Below are 15,354 nucleotides of genomic sequence, written 5' to 3' on the forward strand. Positions count from 1 at the left end.
CCAAGCGGGTACAGGTCCTTACAAACAGGTTCACAAGATAAACTATGGCTAGTCCTCTAGTAAGAGGGCCAGACAGCACATTTGTCACATGGAGTTCCTCCTGACTTCCCTTGGTGGTTGGGGGGAACCTTGTGAGTTCGCTAAGTGGCTTTAAACAAAGCAAAATAAATGAGGCTCCTGGCCTCCTGCAGAAACTGGGCGACGGGGGTGCCATGACGTCTCAAAGAGATGCTTCCAGGGAGTCTTTGAGAAAGACATTCCTGGGTCTGGCAAGAGGGTTCTTTAGCTTTAAAGAGACTCAGACACACACACACACACACACACACACACACACACACACACTTCAAATGGACAGAGGAAGAACTTACAAGTTTTCTAAAGCAACTGCTCTAAAAAAAGGGGAGGAGGAGAGAAATCGCTACCCTTATTCTCACCAGGGGAATTAAGCATCTAATCTTTCTGCTTGTATCTGTCCTTCCCCAGAAAAAGCAGAGGATGTGGGCCTTGCAAGCCCCAGGGAGGGGTTTCCGTCTATTCTGAGCTTGATGGGAAGGCCGAGGAGGAGGCCGGGGAGGAGCTGGACAGCGTCCTGAAGGCTCAGTCTGGGTGCTGAACACAGAGACCTGGGCCCCAGGCTTGGCCTGATGTCTCTAAGCACGAAGGGGACTTTGGAAGCCCCAGAAGATTGAGAGTGGCACTGATTTCCTCTGATGGCTTGTGCCAAGTAGCCAAGCAGGTCTGCTGACCACAGCACTCGAGGCATTTAGCAGAGGTGTTTCTTTGTGTTGTTCTGAAGGAGCCCTGAATTCCTGTTTAACGGGCGTCATTATGGAATATACCCGTCGTCCTTCCACTTCTCTGGTCTTTTCTCTAGGACAGTGTCTCTTGGATGTTTCAAATTTCTCCCTACAAGGTGGAAGTAAAGTAGAGCTTTGGGAAACAAATTCCGGGGAGCTGTTTAGGAGGAGAGTAAAGAAATGCTAAGGAAGGCAATGGCATAGCGAAGTCACCTAAGGTGCAAGTAACAGTCTGTGACGTAGGGCAAGGCTGTGAAGGTGCCCAGCTCCTGAGAAAGCAAGCCAAGAGAGAGAGAATTACCCAAATCAGACCAAAACAAGAGTTTTTTTTTTCAGGTTTTCCACCTGGATCCTTTCCCATCATCCCTTATGTAACTGCCTGTCAGTAGAGTTTTACATCTAAGCACACAGGTCTCTGAAAAGAAGCAAAGTGATTACATCGTTTCTTTTATGCCTGTGGCATAGAATCATGAATAGAATCGCACATTGACTCACTCTGCAAGTTGCCTGTCTGCCTTGCAGGCTGGGAGCTGATTTTTACCTGTCGAGATCCACGTCCTCATCTGACTTCTTGCGCCACCTGGGTTTCTCGTTGCTCTTACTGCTTCTTGGCTATTTATTATTGGGGGTGGTGGTTGGTTTGTCTGCTTTGGAACACTCACCCTATTTCTGGACAGCTGGCTGTTCAGAAACAAGAAGCTAATTGGATCTGTTCTCTACATCTGCTGGAAAATTTGTTTTGTTTTTATATTTTTACAAGGTCTTGGCTGGCACAGAAAATGCGTGTTTAATTTCATGTGGTACCTGGATGCATTACCATGGAGACCTTTGTCACCTAATTGCACAGCTGTCACCAATAAAGGCAACTGTTCGCTGAATCCTAGAATGAGAAGGATGTTGGGTAACTTTGGGAATGCAAGGCCTTTAATCCTGGGGCATTCCTCTCCCTTCTCGGGGCTGGACAGCTGTTTTTCTACAGCTCTCTGCCATAACTGGGCGTCGGTGGGTTCCACGCAAGCAGGATCCTCCTGGCAGCAACGTGGAATGCGTTTCATGCCTTCCCTGTCTCTCTTGATATACCCAGCCTCTATTTAGCTATAAAAGCTTGAGCAATCACACATTAATAGTTATAATAACAGTTCACAAAGGCACAAACTGTTCTAAGCAATTGCAAATATTGTCTTATTCCTCATAACAATCCAATAAAGTTGGCAGTTACAATCCCCATTTTACAGATAAAGTGAAGCACTCAGTAACTTGCCCGAGGTTCCTCAGCTTGGAAGCAGCCAGGATCAAGGCACCTGCCCCACTATGCAGTGTGGCCCAGGGCCTTGTTAAACCTTGGCGTCATCATCTGTTCCATGAGCTAATTGGCTAGATGTTCTCGAAGCTCCCAACGAGCCCTGCAAGTGCCGGTGACATTCAGTGGCTCACCAGTTTAAGCGCAGAAGGGGAATGTTCCATATCAGCTCTGTTCATTCCCCAGAACTTATCCCAGCAGACAAGTTCAGAAACCACTGCAGGCAGGAGAAACCAAATAGGGCTCATCCTCATGGACGAGTTGTTCATGGAGCTCCGCTGTGTCTGACGGTCAGTGTCTCGCCCTATGTCATCATCCACATACTAGATGAAACTCTTGCGTCAGATAGAGCCTCCGAAGCGTCCAGAAACAATTGGTTCTTAAGATTTTATTTTATTCCACTCATGAGAGACACGCAGAGAGAGGCAGAGACACAGACAGAGGGAGAAGCAGGCTCCCTGTAGGGACCCCCATGAGGGACTCAATCCCAGGACCAACGCGTTTGTATGTGTTTCTCCTGGTGCAATTGCTATTGCATAGTTGGCATTTAGTAAATGTGTGGCAAATGAGCTGAATCAAAACAAAACAAAACAAATAGACGATAACATATGTAGTGTAAGCCCCGGCAGGCTTTTTTTCCCTCTCTCTTTTTGGTAATCCAAGTGCTTTATTTAAGCTCTATTTGCCAAGGCATCCACTTCTAAGGAAGCTATCTCAAATAACACATTGCCAGCAACACCCCTTGATAAAGAGCCAGCTGTCTCCCCTGCGCTGAGGATGGCGATTGATTACAATAACTGACCATTTGGGCTGCTTGCCTGTTCTCTTCCCACACTTTAAATTCCTGCTGTTATGTTTTAAATATTAATAAGGCCTAAGCCCCCCAAGCCCCAAGTCCCCACTCTCCACTCCAATCAAAGAAGAACCCCAGGACTGCTCGCACCCATGCTCCTCCCTGCGACCTCGCTGTGTGCCCCCAGGTGTATGGTATAATTTCCAGGTACTGTTAAGTCATCAACCTCTATTTTTCAAAATTTCCTGAAGGTTGTTCCTAAAGGGCACCTTGTAATCATAGTAAGAACCACCAGGGCCCGTCTACTTGTAACACTGGTTTGGAAGGGGGAGATGTCTGAGGGAAGCTCACCTGGCCAGGGACTGGCACAAAACAATATAAGACACTTGTTTTCCCGCTCAGATGTCAGGAGTAGGTGTGATCAAAGAAGCCCTCAGCCTTGTCCAGGAAAAGGGCTTGGGAAGAGATTGAACTAAAGATCTCTGGGCCTGTTCTGATGTTGCACGTCCAAAACTTCCTGCAAAATGGGAATTTCACATTAGTTATGTAGGGGCCTAGAGCAGGCTGCCCCAAGGTGGACCACTTTGGCATAAAGATTAATTTTTTAGGGCAGCCTGGGTGGCTCAGCAGTTTAGCCGTCTTTAGCCCAGGGTGTGATCCTGGAGTCCAGGGATCGAGTCCCACATCAGGCTCCCTGCATGGAACCTGTTACTCTCTCTCTCTCTCTCTCTCTCATGAATAAATAAATAAAAGTCTTAAAAAAAAGATTAATTTTAAAAATATTTTATTTATTTATTCATGAGACACAGAAAGAGAGAGAGAGAGAGAGGCAGAGACACAGGCAGAGGGAGAAGCAGGCTCCCTGCAGGGAACCCCATGCAGATCTCGATCCCAGGACCCCAGGATCATGACCTGTCAGAGCCAAAGGCAGAGGCTCAAGCCCTGAGACACCCAGGTGCCCCTCCTGAGTTTCTATAAGAAGACGGTCAGAGGTCAGAGAAAGGGTGGAACCCATGGGCTGTCCAGGTGGCCTCCAGGCCAAACAGTGGGCTCTAGCAATGAGGATGTGGGCTGCTGTGGGGTCAGAGAAGACTAAGCTGTCCCTTCTGAGGGCGCCTCAGTGATGGAGGGGACAGGGAACCCTGCCATCTATGCGGAGACCGCTCTATGCCACCACCAGTAGTAGTAGATAGAACTAAGCCAAGCCTGGCGGCGGGGGGGGGGGGGGGCGGTGCACACAGCCAGCTCAATGAAAATATCTCTCCCCCTCCCTCCCACCCCAACTATTTCCACTTCTGCTTCTTGTTCTCCACACCAGGGGAGCTTGGAGGCCAAGCATTGCCAAAACAAAAAGAGGAGCCACCCCCACTGTGGGTCTTCCCATCTTCCAGGCAGCCCAGTGTGGACCCAGTATGGACTGGGGAGAGGCGACCAAGCTCTGAGCCAGATAAGCGAGTGGAGCTTGCAGCAGAGCCGGCCTGAGTTCCAGCCTCGGTGCCTGGGCTTCCCCCGGGCCTGCTGAGGCACAGAGAGGGAGCTGCCTCCGGAAGGCTGAGCTGCAGGTGCAGATGAGAGAATTGCTTCCCATTGCTTCCCTGGCCAGTTGAGACTCCATGAAACCGCACTTAGATGGTTGTCAGGACCAGAGTCTCTCCATCCTCTGGTGATCTTCCCTCTGATACTCGCAGTTCTGTCTTGAGGCCCTTTTCTCAGCCTAGAACACTTCCTGCTACCCTTTCATTTGGAAAAACTGAGAAACCAAATGTGCAGGTTCCCTAGCACCCGGAGGGGAGGCCTTTTACTCCAGACACCCTGGTCTCCATGACCCTGGGGACAGCAGCTTCTGAGGAACCCAAGACAAGGGTTTGGATAGCACCTAAGGAGTTTGCTCTCTTAGGGAATTCACAGGAACAAGAGGGAGGATTGAGGATAGTAAAGTAGTCATGAGCCTCCTGACCAAAGAGGGAAGGACCGTGCCAAGGACAACTGCTTCCGGGGATAAGTAGACAGGCTGCAGGCTGTGTGACCGAGACAAAGCAGGTCCTCAGTGACATTGTGTGTTTATTGCTTAATTATAACCAGAGTTCAGTTTTGCTCAGCTCCTTATGTTCATCCAGTAGTCAGACACTTCCTTGACGGCCTCCTGGTGCCCAGCCTTCTGTGTTTGCATTTCTAATGACTACAGTAAGTCAATAATGTTAGATAATAAAAATCAAGTGAGTCTTCCAAACCAGAAGATAAGAAAGGATGTCATAAAAAATGAGTAGGTAAACAATTCAGGAATTACACCCAAAGCCAGTCCAATGGACGAGGGCCGCATGTCTTCCTGATTCTCTGAGTCAGAAAAACTTGTTCATGAAAGCCAGCCTGAAACCACTATCCCCCCAGATTTGGGGTCCCCGGTGGTGGTGGTGGTGGCTGGACAGCCAGCCTTGGGCCCGGGGTGCTGCCCACCTGCCTGCCCACCCACAGCCCCGGCTGCGATCTGACCTCCACCACCAGCTGTCACTGGGGTTCAGTCCTTATCTCTAAATCCCATTTTCCACTGAAAGAAACCAGGGATCTCTGGAGAAGTAGCGAATGAGGCTCCAGACCAGGAAATGTACAGACGGATTTGGAACATCTTGTTATGGCAGAAAGCAAGGAAGCTATCAAAGATGAATCACAGAATCTCCTAAAGAACTGGCCTGTACTCTTCAGAATGTCAAGTGTTACCAACAACAAAGACACTGGGGAGCCATTCCAGCTCAGGGGAGGCAAGAGAACCAAATGCAATGCTTAATCCTGGGTTGGATCCTGGAATAGGATTTTTTTTTTTTAAATAAAACACTTTGTTGGGACAACTGGCAAAGTATGAATAAGTCATAAACAATAGACCTGTATCTGCTGATTTTCTGATATTGATCATTGTTCATGGCCATGCAAGGGTACATCCTTGTTCTTAGGGAACAGACACTCTGGTGTTTGGGGGAAGAGGAGCATCGTGTGGCAATTCACTCTCACATAGTTAAAACATTTTGAAAGAGGAAACGATTGAGTAAATGCGATCATGTGCTAACAATTGGGAAACCTGGAGGAATGGTCTGTGAGAGCTGTTTGCACAAATCTGGTAACTATCCCATAAATCTAACATGATTTTTTTAAAAAAATTATTTATTCATGAGAGACACAGAGAGAGAGAGAGAGAGAGAGGCAGAGACACAGGCAGAGGGAGAAGCAGGCTCCATGCAGGGAGCCCAACATGGGACTCGATCCTGGGACTCCAGGATCAGGCCCTGGGCCGAAGGCAGCTAAACGGCTGAGCCACCCGGGCTGCCCAATCCAATATGACTTAAAAAAAAAAAAAAAGAAAAAAAAGAAAAAAACAAGGAAAAATCAAGGTCTCAGGGGTCAACATGAAAGATTCCCTTTCCTATCCAAACTGTGTTTTAAGGAAACCCTAAAACCAATAACGGGAAGTTCTTTATAGACCTCAAGTTAGTAAGTGCTGGAAGAACAGGAGAACTGGCAACCCGACATTTTAGTGCTCATCCATGAGCTTTAAAACCCTGAGGTGGGAGTGAAGGGGGCCTGAGCCAGCAGCTGACAGAGCCTGACTCCATTGGCCCATCCTGGCACCACTAACCCTGGAACTAGTGAGGCCATCCCTGGTTTCTCTATCAAATCAATGCCATAAAAATAAGTACATAAATAAAATTGCAATGTGTGGCACTTGTTTGCATTCTGATTTGAACAAACCAGCTACTTCAGGTAATCAGAAATTAGATAATATTAAGGAATTATTAACTTTATTAAGGGTGACAATGGCACATAAAGATGGTTTTTTCATAGTTTTTATTAGTTAAAAATGCATATTAATGTATTTATGCGAGAAACGACACAGTGTCTGCACTTGTCTTTAGAAGGCTGGCCAGGGGTGAGGGGTGGAGATGAAATAAGATTGGCAAAGGGTGGGTGGGTAATCGTTGAAGCTGAATGAGGGGCACATAGGGTTTTATTTCCTGATTTCCTCTACGTTTGTGCATATTTGAAATTTTCCGTATAAAAATCTTTAAATCAATTATGCCCAAAGACTGCAATTTAGATTCCATTACTTCAGATGACTATCCCTTTTCTCCGACCAGTCAAGGCTTTAGGAAACACAGTTCAGAGTCTCTCTCTGGTCCTCGCCTGGTGGTCTGGTGTCTATTTTGATCCTGCTGGTGAGTGGCCTGCACTTCCCTGCTGATTGGAAAGAAATCTAATTTGACTGGACTTCAAATCCAGATTGCAGTCATATAAAATTAATTTGAAGCCATTCAACTCATGATGTCATCTACCTGTCTCTCCTTCAGTTCACATCCCTGGTCTCACTTGATCATGTGCCTGAATTTTCTACAAAGAAACTAGTTAAACGCAAATGTAGAATGGAAAACTCAATTGTTTAAAGAAAATTATTATTTTTTAAAGATTTATTCATTCATTCATTCATTCATTCATGAGAGATACACAGAGAGAGGTAGAGACATAGGCAAGGGGAGAGGCAGGCTCCCCATGGGGCCATGAAGTGGGACCACTGAGCCACCCACGCATCCCTAAAGAAAATGATATAATTTTTATAATACGCAGACTAACTTTGCCACCTGTGCCCCCATTGAGTAGTGAGGTTGACATGCCTGTGGCATCCTTATCTAAGTAATTCACCAACGAAAACTCTGGAAAGGTGAAAATGGTGAAGTCTCAATTCAAAGTTTGGACTGAGGTTCATAAATTGTTCTTAAGAAGTAGACCCTCAAGATATTCTTCTCTTAAGCTACACAGTTCGCTCCTCCCTAGCCTATATAATCTTTTGCTATCCACTTTTTCAGAAACCAAGATGAAACAAAAAAAAGCAGAAGAAATCTTGAACGTTAGAAGCAGATTAACTTCTTGCTAACAAGTATGATACAAAGAACATGTGAAAAATCACATGCGCCCGGACAGAAGCTTTAAGTGTTATACTCAAGTCTCAAGTAATCGTTTGGACATAAGCAAAAGCGTTTAGATTCTACTCATGTTTGCACAGTGAAACTTGATTCTTCAATTTTGATCATCTTTTTGCCATAGAATGGATTTTTACTATTTGCCTGTAGCAGGATGGGTTTTTCTTCTTCTCACTATCCTTCCTCCCCACTCCCCCTCCTGAGTGGGAATCTTTGATAAGGGGAGAAGAAAGACAGTCATATCATAAGAGACAGACAAAAAGCCAGAGGAAGATGCATTTGTTCTAGACATGTTTTGCCCTGGGGAACCAGGCAGGTGTAGAGCCCAGCTAGGCCTCCCCCAAACTGCACCCTGTGAAACCTGGTAAGAGTGTAGTGCATTGCTGTGGTGCTCCTCAGATTCCCCTTCAGGACTGGGCCATTTCCCCCCACAGCTGCTGTGGGTTTAGCTGCTAAATTATTTTCTGGACATTTCCTCCCACCAAAGGCACTGCGTTGCCCAAGGTTACAGCTACTTCCCCAGGAGCAACTTGTGTTCAGTGACTAGTCCAAGTGGAATTTCAAAGAGCTGGTTCTCTCTCCTGCACTCCGGACCACTCTGAAGGCCAGTCCAGCTTTGGAACTCCCTATGGGATGGGCTGAGGCCTCCCTGCAATGAAGTGGAAGCTCAGCTTCTCTTCCTGCCAGTTTCTGCTTCCTTTGCTTCTTCTTTAAGCAGTGGCGTTCCTAAGTGCTCCCAATAAACCTGCTGCATAATAGTTTCTTGTTTGTTTGTTTTTGTTTTTGGATAATAGCCATCTTAATGAGAATAAGGTGGTAACACCCAACATTTTAAAAAGTCGCTATATGAGGCACCTGGATGGCTTAGACAGTTAAGCATCTTCCTTCAGCTCAGGTCAGGATCTCAGGATCCTGGGATCAAGATCCGGATCAAGGCAGGGATAAGGCCTGCATCTGAGCTCCCTGCTCAGTGGGGAGTCTGCTTCTCCCTCTGCCTTTCCCCTCCACTCATGCTCTCTCTGGCTCTGTTCTTTCTCAAATAAATACATACAATCTTAATTTCTAAAAGGATTTTATTTACTTATTCATGAGAGACACACAGAGAGAGGCAAAGACATAGGCAGAGGGGGAAGCAGGCTCCCTGTGGGGAGCCTGATGTGGGACTTGATCCTAGAACTCTGGGATCATGACCTGAGCCAAAGGCAGATGCTCAACCACTGAGCCACCCAGGTGCCCCAATACATAAAATCTTTGTATGTATCTCTTAAAAATTTTTTTTAAATTAAAATGTTCCTATTTTGTCATTTTTTGCTTCAGCTACATATTATTGGGGAAGAAAACTTTTCCTTTACCCTTTATAGGTTCTTCTGGTTGGTCTAGGATGAAATTGACATGACACAGGTTAATAGGAGAAAATTAGAGGAGAAAATAAAGTAAGATAAAATCAGAGAGGGAGACAAACTATAAAAGACTCTTTTTTTAAAGATTTTATTTATTTATTCATGAGAGACACACAGAGAGAGGCAGAGACACAGACAGAGGGAGAAGCAGGCTCCATGCAGGGAGCCCCATGTGGGACTCAATCCCGGGACTCCAGGATCACGGCCTGGGCTGAAGACAGGTGCCAAACTGCTGAGCCACCCAGGGATCCCCATAAAAGACTCTTAAGTGTAGGAAACAAACTGAGGGTCACTGGAGGGGAGGGAGATGGGGGGATGGGATAACTGAGGGGTGAACATGATTTAATGAGCACTGGTATTATAAAAGACTGATGAATCACTGAACTCTACCTCTGAAACCAATAATACATTATATATTAATTAATTAAATTTAAGTTTTTTTTAAAGGAGGAAATCAAATTTAATTTCATATGTATGAGAATCCCACATACATGAGAGTTTCAAAGACAGAAGCATAAAATGAGGTACACGTGCAATCCTGAGCTAAGGAATGGGATGGAAGCCTGGGCTTCAAGGAGGATGGGGAGGATGATTCACAGGAAATAAGAAGAGCAGGTAATTGGTAATTACATACTTGCCCTGCCATATAGATGGGTCACTCAGATCAAACTTATTTTTGTAAAAACTCTCATGCTGAGACAGATCTCTGGTTTAAATTCTTCTAGGTAGTAAAGATATGATCAAAGGTTTCTTGGGATGCCTAGGAGGCTCAGTCAGGCTCAGTTCATGATCTCAGGGTCCTGGGATCAAATCTCACATCCAGCTCTCTGCTCCACGGGGGATCCCTCTTCCTTCTCCCTCTGCCTGCCTCACTGCCTACTTGTGCGCTCTCTCTCAGTCAAATAAATAAATAAAATCTTTTTTTTAAAAAAAGTTTCTCTTGAGTTTGCAGGACTTGATTGATTGCCTTTAGCTCAAAATATTCCACATGCCAAAGTGGAACATTTTGGGGAGACTCTTCTGAGCCACTTCCATGTATTTTATAGGTACAAACCTTATAGTTTAAGTAGAAATTCTCTTTGTTCACCTTCCTAATTCCAATCCTCTCCCTTCCTCCGAGAAGCACTACCTTATCAAGAGTGGGGTTATGTCCAGCCCCTGTTTATGTACCTTTAGTATCTGGGTGTGTGTCTCAGTTTGTGCTCCCCAGAAAGAAGAGCCTGAGGAGGGACTTGGGTGCAGGAGGTTTATTTGGGAAGTGTCCCTAGGAAGCAGGCATGAGGAAATAGAATGAGACACTGACACAGGGCAAGAGGAAGAGCTGGTGAAAGAGTGCTGTTGGCTGGTTGCTCTGTAGGCAACCCTGTAGGGCAGGCTGCAAGGATAGCAGACCAGGGCAGTTACCTAAGACTTCCATTTACCTTGCATTTCCAAGTTGCCCTGAGGGCTGAGCTCAAAGAGAAAAGAGAATGTGGAAGGTGCTTGAGGAAGTGTCTGAAGACAACAGAGGTCTGGGGCAGCCAGCCAGGAGGTCTTGGCCCAAGAGTTAGGCCAACTGTAAAGTTTGGGTACCGGAAGCATCACTGTGCCCCAGGCCCAGTTCAGGTCCTCTAGCCCTTGTGGGACTTGAGCTCCCAATTTCCTTTTAGCATATTCCCCTTCCTCTTAAATTTGCCAGAGCTAGCTTCTATTACCAGCATGAACTCTGACCCATACAGTGTGTAAGTGAAAAACAGTAATTCCAGCATTAATAGAAATGATTTCCTCTGTTTGACCCCATCTTTGGTGTCTGATATATATATTGGTGTGCTCACCGCCCCCGTGAGAGTCCTCCACATTTACCTTAAGGGCTGCAGGGTTGCCAGGGCCATGGGCAGGGGGAGTCAGAAGCACTAGGTGGCTCTATTGTATATCTTCTTGGGCTGGTCCAAAAGACTGTAGGGTATAGAGGAGGTTCTCAAATGGGTCACCTGGTTGGCCCCAGAGGGGCCCATGCTCCAGGGACCATGCCAGATTGTGCGGCACCGCTGGACGGAGCAGTTCTCTGCAGTACAGTACCCTGCACCGTGTGGTTCTTTCTTCATCCCAGCCACCCAAGGCTTCTCAGGGCAGAGGCAGTTCAGCTACAGGCACCCAGCTCTGCAGCCAGTGGGAGGAGATTTCAATGTCTGTCTCCTGTGGTTCATTCACCTGCACTAGTTGAGCTCATCACTTAGCCTCTCTATGCCTCAATTTTCTTTTTCTGTTAAAGGCAAATCATAATCATGGTGCATGATGCATGCATTGATGTGCCGCCCAGACTCCCCAGCAGGAAGGGAGGATTTTCCCCCCACTGTCAGCCCCTGTGTGGGAGCACTTCACTGGAGACAGCAGGCCCCTTCCCGTTGCAACCAGCATCCAAGGACTGATGGACACGGCAGCATTAGGGCCTGGTCATGACACTCCATGGGTTCAGCTCTGAATGCCCATCCAGTCTTCAAAACTCCTTCCAGGGTCGGCTTGGGCCGCTCTCTTCCTCTGGCAGGTGTTGAGGCAAGAGCACTCCCTCCTGAACTTCTGGTACAGGGATCACAGGGATCTCCCCTTCAGAGAGTCCTGGGGACCCAGCCTGCCACATACCACTTTCTCATTAGGACAAAACTGCATAGAACTTAACATTCTCATCACAGAGCCAGGCACAAGCATACAATAAACATTAGTTTATTAGTGCTAATTCATATACCATCCAATTCATCTATTGAAAGCAAACAATTCAACGGCTTTTAGTTTATTCACAGAGTTCTGCAAACATGACCACAGTGAATTTTATAATGTTTTCATCACTGCTCTAAAATACCCTGTGCCCATTAGTGGTGACTGCTCTTTCTACCCCACCCTCAGCTCTAGGGAACCACTAATCTACTTTCTGTGTCTATAAATTTGCCTATTCAGGACATTTCATATAAATTGAATGATGGCAACATGTGGTCTTTTGTGTCTGGATTTTTCACTTAGCATAATGTTTTCTTTTTTTAGCATATTTTCAAGGTTTAGCCATGCTATAGCATGTGACTGCTTTGTTCCTTTTTATGGCTGAATAATATGCATTATATGGATTGACCACATTTTGTTTATCCATTCACCAGGTGATGGACATTTGGATTGTTTTCACCTTTTAGCTGTTATGAATAATGCTATGAACGTTCCTGTGAAAGTTTTTCTGTGGACATAGTTTTTTGTTTTTCCCCAGCTTTATTGAGATATAATTGACATACAACATTGTGCAAGTTTATGCATAATGCATTGATGTAATACACATATACTGCAGAATGATTTCTACCCTGGTGTGAGCTAACACCTCCATCACCTCTCATAATTACCATTTGGGTTTTTTTTTTTTGGGGGGGGGGGTTTGGTGAGTGTGGACATATGTTTTGATTTCACTTGGGTTTATACCTAGGAGTAAAATTGCTGAGTCCTTTAATCCAAGCCGACTTTCTGCTGAGGGTGGAGTCCCCATGCGGGGCTTCATCTCCAGACCCTGAGATCATGACCTGGGCGGAAACCAAGAGTCACAAGCTTAACTGACTGAGCCACCCAGATGCTGCATCTTTAATATTTTTTGAGTCCTGTTTCCTTGTTCCATTAAAGAATTTTACTGTGTCCCTCATAGATTTGTTGTGAAGACTTCACACAGCACTGTGCACTTAGCATATGCTCCAAAAAGTAGTGAACTTTCCTCTCACCCCGCCTTGAAAGTAGAAAGCAACTCAAGCTTGGCTAGCATTACATCACCTAGCACGGTGCTTTGCATGAAGACGGGCTCAATAAACGTCTGAAAGTATAAATGTGCCAATTCACACTACTCAATATTCTGATTGGAATCTTAAGAGCTTCGCCTTCTTGCTGCCATTACTTCAGGCGCACTTTTTCTTCTGAGAACAATTTCCTTAATTTTATTCCCCTTGCCAGCTGCCTCCTGTCCCGAAAATTAACTGGCAGTGTCACTGAAGCTGATTACGAGACAAGCAAAGACACCACCCAACAGAGTTTGACGTGAATCCGAGAACCCTTTGAAGGAGCTAAAGGACTGACAGCCTGTCAATACAACCTGTCCCCTTTTGGAGAGCTCAGCAAAAAGTAATTAAAGTCATTACAGAAGTGAGAAAGATGAGATTTGCAAAAAAAAACAAAAAAACAAAAAAAAAAACCAACCCTGAGTGCAGGCTTGACAGTTCAGTAACCCCTAACGACCCAGCCTGGTCCTAGGCATGGCCCTCTCTCATATGTAGAGGACCAGGCCTTGGGCAGGCCCCAAGATTCCAGGCTGGGGTGTGTGTGTTGGTGTTGGGGGGGGGCTGCTAGGGTGTGGAACTCAATCAAGTGTGAGTCCTCCTTGATTGCACTCACTCGGCCGGTGCTTTAGGAAATCCGGCTGAGCTGCCTGGGGCATAACGAAGGGGAAGCACAGGTGGGGAAGATGGGAAAGGTGGGGAAGGTGGGGAAGGGGTCTCATTTCACCTTGCACCACCTTGAAGGTCAGCGTGACACCAAGGGCACCCTGGCGGGGGCGACAGGGGCGCGGGCAGTCGTGCGTGCAATCGGAGGGCTCAGCTGGATTTCGCCGTGGGCCCGGGTGTAACCGGGAGTGTGAAGAACAAGGTGTGTTCGTGTGGGACTCAGCTGCGGGACTGGAGGGCGCGCCCGGGAGTGCTGGAGACGGTCGGTGGGCTCCTGGGGGCAGCGGCCCTACGCGGGGGTCGAGCCGGGTGCACTGCTCGGGGGCTGCGCGGGGCTCCCGGCCCTGGGCCGTGCAGCTCGCCAAGCGGCACCCCGCGCGGCGAGCTCCGGGGTGCAGACACCGACGTCCCGACGCGAGCTGCTGGCGGCCTGCGGGGGCGGGGGCGGGGCGCGGGTACCCGGCAGCCCCCGCGGCCAGGTGTGGGCGGGGCGATCCCGCCCGCCCTTGTCATTGGACAAATGCGCGTGTCAATCACCGGGGAAGCGCGACCGGACATCCGGGGCTTCCCGCGTCGGGACGGGGCGGGCGCCGGGGAGCCGGGAGGCCGCGCGGTCGGGTGTTGCCTGCGCCGCGCGTGGTAGGGGGCGGCCGTCGGGCCTCGGGGGCGAGGAGCCTCGGAGTCTGTCAAAGGGGAGCTTGTTAACGCGAGAAGGGGATGAGGCCGCGAGCGCCCTGGCCGCGGCCTGCCTTGCGGAAGTCCCACTCGTGGGCAGGGGAGCGTCCTCCCCTCAGTGCCCGCGCGCCTTAGCGGCCCTCATGGTCCCAAGGCCGTTTTCTTCCGCCCAGGGCCGCTCTGGGGTTCGGCTTGCAGGGTGGGGTGTCCCCTCGTGGTCGTGTGTCCTGCCCTTGCCATCGACCCCGGGGGCTCCAGGAAGCTTCTAGAAATGGGTTCTAAATCTGCAGGTACGTTTTTGTCCCAGGGCGCTTGGATCCTCCTGCGCCGGAGCATACTGGTATCTGATGGGACACCCGGGCGTCAGTTTAAAAAAAAAAAAAAAAAAAAAAAAGAAATTTTATTGATTTATTCATGAGAGACACGGAGAGAGGCAGAGACACAGGCGGAGGGACAAGCAGGCTCCACGCAGGGACCCCGACGTGGGACTCGATCCCGGGACCCCGGGGTCACGCCCTGGGCCGAAGGCAGACGCCCAACCTGCTGAGCCACCCAGGCGTTCCCGCGCGTCAATTTGAAGCGGGTTCTGAGGGGACTCTTTGGATCACAGATGGACTCGAGGGTGCCCCGGGGAGGCAGATGGGGTGACGGGTGGTATAAACACAAGTGGGCGCCTATCTGGAGATGGCATCAGGGCAGCCCACAGCCCCAGCCAGCAGGAGGTGCTTCCCCGAAGCATCAGAGGCCCACCGTGGAGCCTGGGCAACTACGGCTGCCCCGGGGGGGGGGGGTGTGCAGGGTGGTGTTTGCAGCATGCTTCAGGGGCTCCCAAGTCCCCACCAGGTGACACAGTGGTCCTGGCGTCTGCCCGTAACCACGTCCCCCATCCCTTCCTCACAGACTCCCGATGGGGCCCAGTTCTCTGCTCCTGTGTTCAGGGGACACTGCCTGAATCCCAGCCAGCCATGGCCAGCCTTGCTGTAGATCGT

This window comes from Nyctereutes procyonoides, unplaced genomic scaffold (assembly GCF_905146905.1).
Source record: "Nyctereutes procyonoides isolate TBG_1078 unplaced genomic scaffold, NYPRO_anot_genome, whole genome shotgun sequence".
In the NCBI taxonomy this organism is placed as follows: Eukaryota; Metazoa; Chordata; class Mammalia; order Carnivora; family Canidae; genus Nyctereutes; species Nyctereutes procyonoides.